Genomic DNA, 10,000 nt, shown 5'->3' on the forward strand with positions numbered 1-10,000 from the left:
TGGCAGGCCATGCAGGTGGGCTTAAACGGCATCTGACGCTGAAATGTTTCGACTCTGAAGACTCCAAAGACCGTATGAAATGTAACACAAGGACGTACATGTAAAAGAAAGGGTAATGCGTTGTAGATTTGTGAAAGCGTAAAGTAAGATGGAGTAAAAGTAAGAAAAGCAAGTGAAAGAATGTGCTTGAGGATGGCAAAAGCTTACAGCACCTGGTATTCCCAGGCGGTCTCCCATCCAAGTACTAACCAGGCCCAACCCTGCTTAGCTTCCGAGATCAGACGAGATCGGGCGTGCTCAGGGTGGTATGGCCGTAAGCGAGAGCACTGCTTCCACTCAGCCTATTTATAAGCATGCGGCAAAAGACGGCTGCCTTTTCCACACTACAGGGGACACACATTTACTCGCCCTCCTTTCTTACTTCCAAAGCAACCCCACCAAGCTCATTCAAACCAATCACACATTTCATTGCTCTCTCCTGTCCTCCTTCTCTTTTCACAAAAAAAATAAAACAACAAAACTTGCTCTTTTGGCTGACACTTGAACATTCAGCAACAAAGGCTAACGCCGGCCGCCAGACTCGGCCTTGTCAACATAAAAGTCACATAAGCCACATGAGTCGAATGGGCTTGTGAAACGGGACAATTACAAAATCACAAATCTTTCTCAACTGTCTTGGCTCCTTTTATTTACACCCCTAAATTCCACATACTAAGGTACAACAGGAATACGGGATAAATGCAGAGGCTACTTCCTACCAATATGGAAGCCGGGCAAAAAAAAAAAAAGAAAAAAGCTCACGCTAGCACGCCGGGCGAAGCATCGCTCTGAGGTGAGTTGCGAGTCGCAGGGATGCCGGTGAAGCAGGCTCGGGCTGAGTGGGCCAGCCAGCCTTTTGACTTAGGGAAGTGGCGTCGCCATGTCAAGTTCAAAGAGCTCTGTGAAGCTTTAGGGGGACAAAAGAACAACTGTTGTAGATGCAGGCAGGTCTGGGAGGAGAATTTAAAAAAAACTCAATACAACTGGAAATCAGCCCCCCGAAACGAGAACGGGGACCCATGAATGGCGGCCCATGACTTGAGGTTGCGTGTAACGGTGAAATAAACATCACGGCTGTGACGAAACGGTGCTGTTATTGCCCCACGGCTCACTCCCTTTCGTGATGTGTTGCTTTAATGTGACCTAAGTAAGTGATCTAAATTAGCAGGTGTTTTTTTGTTTGTTTGTTTGTTTTTAACAGCAAATATTGGGCTTGTCCCACCCATGAGCTGTAACTGTGATTGGTTGTAGTTCTGCTCTGCGTTGACATCCTGTAACAGACTTTCCCCCCCATGTTGTCAGTTTCCTCAAACGTACACTGACCCCTACTGGCAGGCTTGGGTTACTTTTATCCACAGCATTCCCTCCACAGAGTTCTTGTTGAATATTTTCCAGTGTTTTGTTTTGAGAGCAACTGGCTATAATTAAGCCAAACTACAACTGATTGGTTTCCATCCCATGGCAGGCCATGCAGGTGGGCTTAAACGGCATCTGACGCTGAAATGTTTCGACTCTGAAGACTCCAAAGACCGTATGAAATGTAACACAAGGACGTACATGTAAAAGAAAGGGTAATGCGTTGTAGATTTGTGAAAGCGTAAAGTAAGATGGAGTAAAAGTAAGAAAAGCAAGTGAAAGAATGTGCTTGAGGATGGCAAAAGCTTACAGCACCTGGTATTCCCAGGCGGTCTCCCATCCAAGTACTAACCAGGCCCAACCCTGCTTAGCTTCCGAGATCAGACGAGATCGGGCGTGCTCAGGGTGGTATGGCCGTAAGCGAGAGCACTGCTTCCACTCAGCCTATTTATAAGCATGCGGCAAAAGACGGCTGCCTTTTCCACACTACAGGGGACACACATTTACTCGCCCTCCTTTCTTACTTCCAAAGCAACCCCACCAAGCTCATTCAAACCAATCACACATTTCATTGCTCTCTCCTGTCCTCCTTCTCTTTTCACAAAAAAAATAAAACAACAAAACTTGCTCTTTTGGCTGACACTTGAACATTCAGCAACAAAGGCTAACGCCGGCCGCCAGACTCGGCCTTGTCAACATAAAAGTCACATAAGCCACATGAGTCGAATGGGCTTGTGAAACGGGACAATTACAAAATCACAAATCTTTCTCAACTGTCTTGGCTCCTTTTATTTACACCCCTAAATTCCACATACTAAGGTACAACAGGAATACGGGATAAATGCAGAGGCTACTTCCTACCAATATGGAAGCCGGGCAAAAAAAAAAAAAGAAAAAAGCTCACGCTAGCACGCCGGGCGAAGCATCGCTCTGAGGTGAGTTGCGAGTCGCAGGGATGCCGGTGAAGCAGGCTCGGGCTGAGTGGGCCAGCCAGCCTTTTGACTTAGGGAAGTGGCGTCGCCATGTCAAGTTCAAAGAGCTCTGTGAAGCTTTAGGGGGACAAAAGAACAACTGTTGTAGATGCAGGCAGGTCTGGGAGGAGAATTTAAAAAAAACTCAATACAACTGGAAATCAGCCCCCCGAAACGAGAACGGGGACCCATGAATGGCGGCCCATGACTTGAGGTTGCGTGTAACGGTGAAATAAACATCACGGCTGTGACGAAACGGTGCTGTTATTGCCCCACGGCTCACTCCCTTTCGTGATGTGTTGCTTTAATGTGACCTAAGTAAGTGATCTAAATTAGCAGGTGTTTTTTTGTTTGTTTGTTTGTTTTTAACAGCAAATATTGGGCTTGTCCCACCCATGAGCTGTAACTGTGATTGGTTGTAGTTCTGCTCTGCGTTGACATCCTGTAACAGACTTTCCCCCCCATGTTGTCAGTTTCCTCAAACGTACACTGACCCCTACTGGCAGGCTTGGGTTACTTTTATCCACAGCATTCCCTCCACAGAGTTCTTGTTGAATATTTTCCAGTGTTTTGTTTTGAGAGCAACTGGCTATAATTAAGCCAAACTACAACTGATTGGTTTCCATCCCATGGCAGGCCATGCAGGTGGGCTTAAACGGCATCTGACGCTGAAATGTTTCGACTCTGAAGACTCCAAAGACCGTATGAAATGTAACACAAGGACGTACATGTAAAAGAAAGGGTAATGCGTTGTAGATTTGTGAAAGCGTAAAGTAAGATGGAGTAAAAGTAAGAAAAGCAAGTGAAAGAATGTGCATGTAAGTGCTTGAGGATGGCAAAAGCTTACAGCACCCGGTATTCCCAGGTGGTCTCCCATCCAAGTACTAACCAGGCCCGACCCTGCTTAGCTTCCGAGATCAGACGAGATCAGGCATGCTCAGGGTGGTATGGCCGTAAGCGAGAGCACTGCTTCCACTCAGCCTATTTATAAGCATGCGGCAAAAGACGGCTGCCTTTTCCACACTACAGGGGACACACATTTACTCGCCCTCCTTTCTTACTTCCAAAGCAACCCCACCAAGCTCATTCAAACCAATCACACATTTCATTGCTCTCTCCTGTCCTCCTTCTCTTTTCACAAAAAAAATAAAACAACAAAACTTGCTCTTTTGGCTGACACTTGAACATTCAGCAACAAAGGCTAACGCCGGCCGCCAGACTCGGCCTTGTCAACATAAAAGTCACATAAGCCACATGAGTCGAATGGGCTTGTGAAACGGGACAATTACAAAATCACAAATCTTTCTCAACTGTCTTGGCTCCTTTTATTTACACCCCTAAATTCCACATACTAAGGTACAACAGGAATACGGGATAAATGCAGAGGCTACTTCCTACCAATATGGAAGCCGGGCAAAAAAAAAAAAAAGAAAAAAGCTCACGCTAGCACGCCGGGCGAAGCATCGCTCTGAGGTGAGTTGCGAGTCGCAGGGATGCCGGTGAAGCAGGCTCGGGCTGAGTGGGCCAGCCAGCCTTTTGACTTAGGGAAGTGGCGTCGCCATGTCAAGTTCAAAGAGCTCTGTGAAGCTTTAGGGGGACAAAAGAACAACTGTTGTAGATGCAGGCAGGTCTGGGAGGAGAATTTTAAAAAAACTCAATACAACTGGAAATCAGCCCCCCGAAACGAGAACGGGGACCCATGAATGGCGGCCCATGACTTGAGGTTGCGTGTAACGGTGAAATAAACATCACGGCTGTGACGAAACGGTGCTGTTATTGCCCCACGGCTCACTCCCTTTCGTGATGTGTTGCTTTAATGTGACCTAAGTAAGTGATCTAAATTAGCAGGTGTTTTTTTGTTTGTTTGTTTGTTTTTAACAGCAAATATTGGGCTTGTCCCACCCATGAGCTGTAACTGTGATTGGTTGTAGTTCTGCTCTGCGTTGACATCCTGTAACAGACTTTCCCCCCCATGTTGTCAGTTTCCTCAAACGTACACTGACCCCTACTGGCAGGCTTGGGTTACTTTTATCCACAGCATTCCCTCCACAGAGTTCTTGTTGAATATTTTCCAGTGTTTTGTTTTGAGAGCAACTGGCTATAATTAAGCCAAACTACAACTGATTGGTTTCCATCCCATGGCAGGCCATGCAGGTGGGCTTAAACGGCATCTGACGCTGAAATGTTTCGACTCTGAAGACTCCAAAGACCGTATGAAATGTAACACAAGGACGTACATGTAAAAGAAAGGGTAATGCGTTGTAGATTTGTGAAAGCGTAAAGTAAGATGGAGTAAAAGTAAGAAAAGCAAGTGAAAGAATGTGCATGTAAGTGCTTGAGGATGGCAAAAGCTTACAGCACCCGGTATTCCCAGGTGGTCTCCCATCCAAGTACTAACCAGGCCCGACCCTGCTTAGCTTCCGAGATCAGACGAGATCGGGCGTGCTCAGGGTGGTATGGCCGTAAGCGAGAGCACTGCTTCCACTCAGCCTATTTATAAGCATGCGGCAAAAGACGGCTGCCTTTTCCACACTACAGGGGACACACATTTACTCGCCCTCCTTTCTTACTTCCAAAGCAACCCCACCAAGCTCATTCAAACCAATCACACATTTCATTGCTCTCTCCTGTCCTCCTTCTCTTTTCACAAAAAAATAAAACAACAAAACTTGCTCTTTTGGCTGACACTTGAACATTCAGCAACAAAGGCTAACGCCGGCCGCCAGACTCGGCCTTGTCAACATAAAAGTCACATAAGCCACATGAGTCGAATGGGCTTGTGAAACGGGACAATTACAAAATCACAAATCTTTCTCAACTGTCTTGGCTCCTTTTATTTACACCCCTAAATTCCACATACTAAGGTACAACAGGAATACGGGATAAATGCAGAGGCTACTTCCTACCAATATGGAAGCCGGGCAAAAAAAAAAAAAGAAAAAAGCTCACGCTAGCACGCCGGGCGAAGCATCGCTCTGAGGTGAGTTGCGAGTCGCAGGGATGCCGGTGAAGCAGGCTCGGGCTGAGTGGGCCAGCCAGCCTTTTGACTTAGGGAAGTGGCGTCGCCATGTCAAGTTCAAAGAGCTCTGTGAAGCTTTAGGGGGACAAAAGAACAACTGTTGTAGATGCAGGCAGGTCTGGGAGGAGAATTTTAAAAAAACTCAATACAACTGGAAATCAGCCCCCCGAAACGAGAACGGGGACCCATGAATGGCGGCCCATGACTTGAGGTTGCGTGTAACGGTGAAATAAACATCACGGCTGTGACGAAACGGTGCTGTTATTGCCCCACGGCTCACTCCCTTTCGTGATGTGTTGCTTTAATGTGACCTAAGTAAGTGATCTAAATTAGCAGGTGTTTTTTTGTTTGTTTGTTTGTTTTTAACAGCAAATATTGGGCTTGTCCCACCCATGAGCTGTAACTGTGATTGGTTGTAGTTCTGCTCTGCGTTGACATCCTGTAACAGACTTTCCCCCCCATGTTGTCAGTTTCCTCAAACGTACACTGACCCCTACTGGCAGGCTTGGGTTACTTTTATCCACAGCATTCCCTCCACAGAGTTCTTGTTGAATATTTTCCAGTGTTTTGTTTTGAGAGCAACTGGCTATAATTAAGCCAAACTACAACTGATTGGTTTCCATCCCATGGCAGGCCATGCAGGTGGGCTTAAACGGCATCTGACGCTGAAATGTTTCGACTCTGAAGACTCCAAAGACCGTATGAAATGTAACACAAGGACGTACATGTAAAACAAAGGGTAATGCGTTGTAGATTTGTGAAAGCGTAAAGTAAGATGGAGTAAAAGTAAGAAAAGCAAGTGAAAGAATGTGCATGTAAGTGCTTGAGGATGGCAAAAGCTTACAGCACCCGGTATTCCCAGGCGGTCTCCCATCCAAGTACTAACCAGGCCCGACCCTGCTTAGCTTCCGAGATCAGACGAGATCTGGCGTGCTCAGGGTGGTATGGCCGTAAGCGAAAGCACTGCTTCCACTCAGCCTATTTATAAGCATGCGGCAAAAGACGACTGCCTTTTCCACACTACAGGGGACACACATTTACTCGCCCTCCTTTCTTACTTCCAAAGCAACCCCACCAAGCTCATTCAAACCAATCACACATTTCATTGCTCTCTCCTGTCGTCCTTCTCTTTTCACAAAAAAATAAAACAACAAAACTTGCTCTTTTGGCTGACACTTGAACATTCAGCAACAAAGGCTAACGCCGGCCGCCAGACTCGGCCTTGTCAACATAAAAGTCACATAAGCCACATGAGTCGAATGGGCTTGTGAAACGGGACAATTACAAAATCACAAATCTTTCTCAACTGTCTTGGCTTCTTTTATTTACACCCCTAAATTCCACATACTAAGGTACAACAGGAATACGGGATAAATGCAGAGGCTACTTCCTACCAATATGGAAGCCGGGCAAAAAAAAAAAAAGAAAAAAGCTCACGCTAGCACACCGGGCGAAGCATCGCTCTGAGGTGAGTTGCGAGTCGCAGGGATGCCGGTGAAGCAGGCTCGGGCTGAGTGGGCCAGCCAGCCTTTTGACTTAGGGAAGTGGCGTCGCCATGTCAAGTTCAAAGAGCTCTGTGAAGCTTTAGGGGGACAAAAGAACAACTGTTGTAGATGCAGGCAGGTCTGGGAGGAGAATTTAAAAAAAACTCAATACAACTGGAAATCAGCCCCCCGAAACGAGAACGGGGACCCATGAATGGCGGCCCATGACTTGAGGTTGCGTGTAACGGTGAAATAAACATCACGGCTGTGACGAAACGGTGCTGTTATTGCCCCACGGCTCACTCCCTTTCGTGATGTGTTGCTTTAATGTGACCTAAGTAAGTGATCTAAATTAGCAGGTGTTTTTTTGTTTGTTTGTTTGTTTTTAACAGCAAATATTGGGCTTGTCCCACCCATGAGCTGTAACTGTGATTGGTTGTAGTTCTGCTCTGCGTTGACATCCTGTAACAGACTTTCCCCCCCATGTTGTCAGTTTCCTCAAACGTACACTGACCCCTACTGGCAGGCTTGGGTTACTTTTATCCACAGCATTCCCTCCACAGAGTTCTTGTTGAATATTTTCCAGTGTTTTGTTTTGAGAGCAACTGGCTATAATTAAGCCAAACTACAACTGATTGGTTTCCATCCCATGGCAGGCCATGCAGGTGGGCTTAAACGGCATCTGACGCTGAAATGTTTCGACTCTGAAGACTCCAAAGACCGTATGAAATGTAACACAAGGACGTACATGTAAAAGAAAGGGTAATGCGTTGTAGATTTGTGAAAGCGTAAAGTAAGATGGAGTAAAAGTAAGAAAAGCAAGTGAAGAAATGTGCTTGAGGATGGCAAAAGCTTACAGCACCTGGTATTCCCAGGCAGTCTCCCATCCAAGTACTAACCAGGCCCGACCCTGCTCAGCTTCCGAGATCAGACGAGATCGGGCGTGCTCAGGGTGGTATGGCCGTAAGCGAGAGCAGTGCTTCCACTCAGCCTATTTATAAGCATGCGGCAAAAGACGGCTGCCTTTTCCACACTACAGGGGACACACATTTACTCGCCCTCCTTTCTTACTTCCAAAGCAACCCCACCAAGCTCATTCAAACCAATCACACATTTCATTGCTCTCTCCTGTCCTCCTTCTGTTTTCACAAAAAAATAAAACAACAAAACTTGCTCTTTTGGCTGACACTTGAACATTCAGCAACAAAGGCTAACGCCGGCCGCCAGACTCGGCCTTGTCAACATAAAAGTCACATAAGCCACATGAGTCGAATGGGCTTGTGAAACGGGACAATTACAAAATCACAAATCTTTCTCAACTGTCTTGGCTCCTTTTATTTACACCCCTAAATTCCACATACTAAGGTACAACAGGAATACGGGATAAATGCAGAGGCTACTTCCTACCAATATGGAAGCCGGGCAAAAAAAAAAAAAGAAAAAAGCTCACGCTAGCACGCCGGGCGAAGCATCGCTCTGAGGTGAGTTGCGAGTCGCAGGGTTGCCGGTGAAGCAGGCTCGGGCTGAGTGGGCCAGCCAGCCTTTTGACTTAGGGAAGTGGCGTCGCCATGTCAAGTTCAAAGAGCTCTGTGAAGCTTTAGGGGGACAAAAGAACAACTGTTGTAGATGCAGGCAGGTCTGGGAGGAGAATTTTAAAAAAACTCAATACAACTGGAAATCAGCCCCCCGAAACGAGAACGGGGACCCATGAATGGCGGCCCATGACTTGAGGTTGCGTGTAACGGTGAAATAAACATCACGGCTGTGACGAAACGGTGCTGTTATTGCCCCACGGCTCACTCCCTTTCGTGATGTGTTGCTTTAATGTGACCTAAGTAAGTGATCTAAATTAGCAGGTGTTTTTTTGTTTGTTTGTTTGTTTTTAACAGCAAATATTGGGCTTGTCCCACCCATGAGCTGTAACTGTGATTGGTTGTAGTTCTGCTCTGCGTTGACATCCTGTAACAGACTTTCCCCCCCATGTTGTCAGTTTCCTCAAACGTACACTGACCCCTACTGGCAGGCTTGGGTTACTTTTATCCACAGCATTCCCTCCACAGAGTTCTTGTTGAATATTTTCCAGTGTTTTGTTTTGAGAGCAACTGGCTATAATTAAGCCAAACTACAACTGATTGGTTTCCATCCCATGGCAGGCCATGCAGGTGGGCTTAAACGGCATCTGACGCTGAAATGTTTCGACTCTGAAGACTCCAAAGACCGTATGAAATGTAACACAAGGACGTACATGTAAAAGAAAGGGTAATGCGTTGTAGATTTGTGAAAGCGTAAAGTAAGATGGAGTAAAAGTAAGAAAAGCAAGTGAAAGAATGTGCTTGAGGATGGCAAAAGCTTACAGCACCTGGTATTCCCAGGCAGTCTCCCATCCAAGTACTAACCAGGCCCGACCCTGCTTAGCTTCCGAGATCAGACGAGATCGGGCGTGCTCAGGGTGGTATGGCCGTAAGCAAAAGCACTGCTTCCACTCAGCCTATTTATAAGCATGCGGCAAAAGACGGCTGCCTTTTCCACACTACAGGGGACACACATTTACTCGCCCTCCTTTCTTACTTCCAAAGCAACCCCACCAAGCTCATTCAAACCAATCACACATTTCATTGCTCTCTCCTGTCCTCCTTCTGTTTTCACAAAAAAATAAAACAACAAAACTTGCTCTTTTGGCTGACACTTGAACATTCAGCAACAAAGGCTAACGCCGGCCGCCAGACTCGGCCTTGTCAACATAAAAGTCACATAAGCCACATGAGTCGAATGGGCTTGTGAAACGGGACAATTACAAAATCACAAATCTTTCTCAACTGTCTTGGCTCCTTTTATTTACACCCCTAAATTCCACATACTAAGGTACAACAGGAATACGGGATAAATGCAGAGGCTACTTCCTACCAATATGGAAGCCGGGCAAAAAAAAAAAAAGAAAAAAGCTCACGCTAGCACGCCGGGCGAAGCATCGCTCTGAGGTGAGTTGCGAGTCGCAGGGATGCCGGTGAAGCAGGCTCGGGCTGAGTGGGCCAGCCAGCCTTTTGACTTAGGGAAGTGGCGTCGCCATGTCAAGTTCAAAGAGCTCTGTGAAGCTTTAGGGGGACAAAAGAACAACTGTTGTAGATGCAGGC

The 10,000-nt window shown here is 46.5% G+C and overlaps 7 non-coding genes across 7 annotated transcripts; all 7 read right to left on the reverse strand.

Annotated features, from left to right (window-relative positions):
• Nucleotides 1-200: 200 nt before the first annotated feature.
• On the reverse strand, nucleotides 201-319 carry LOC140576067 (5S ribosomal RNA). Its single transcript, XR_011981301.1, has one exon. It is a non-coding gene; the product is annotated as a 5S ribosomal RNA (ribosomal RNA).
• A 1,379-nt stretch (nucleotides 320-1,698) lies between these two features.
• Nucleotides 1,699-1,817, reverse strand: LOC140576078 (5S ribosomal RNA). The gene has a single exon (XR_011981312.1). It is a non-coding gene; the product is annotated as a 5S ribosomal RNA (ribosomal RNA).
• Nucleotides 1,818-3,206: 1,389 nt separating this feature from the next.
• LOC140575758 (5S ribosomal RNA) lies at nucleotides 3,207-3,325 on the reverse strand. The gene has a single exon (XR_011981022.1). It is a non-coding gene; the product is annotated as a 5S ribosomal RNA (ribosomal RNA).
• A 1,390-nt stretch (nucleotides 3,326-4,715) lies between these two features.
• On the reverse strand, nucleotides 4,716-4,834 carry LOC140576391 (5S ribosomal RNA). The gene has a single exon (XR_011981606.1). It is a non-coding gene; the product is annotated as a 5S ribosomal RNA (ribosomal RNA).
• Nucleotides 4,835-6,222: 1,388 nt separating this feature from the next.
• On the reverse strand, nucleotides 6,223-6,341 carry LOC140575761 (5S ribosomal RNA). Its single transcript, XR_011981025.1, has one exon. It is a non-coding gene; the product is annotated as a 5S ribosomal RNA (ribosomal RNA).
• Nucleotides 6,342-7,719: 1,378 nt separating this feature from the next.
• Nucleotides 7,720-7,838, reverse strand: LOC140575888 (5S ribosomal RNA). Its single transcript, XR_011981143.1, has one exon. It is a non-coding gene; the product is annotated as a 5S ribosomal RNA (ribosomal RNA).
• Nucleotides 7,839-9,216: 1,378 nt separating this feature from the next.
• Nucleotides 9,217-9,335, reverse strand: LOC140575611 (5S ribosomal RNA). The gene has a single exon (XR_011980883.1). It is a non-coding gene; the product is annotated as a 5S ribosomal RNA (ribosomal RNA).
• Between the last annotated feature and the right edge of the window lie 665 nt (nucleotides 9,336-10,000).

Source organism: Salminus brasiliensis, chromosome 13 (genome assembly GCF_030463535.1).
Source record: "Salminus brasiliensis chromosome 13, fSalBra1.hap2, whole genome shotgun sequence".
Classification (NCBI taxonomy): domain Eukaryota; kingdom Metazoa; phylum Chordata; class Actinopteri; order Characiformes; family Bryconidae; genus Salminus; species Salminus brasiliensis.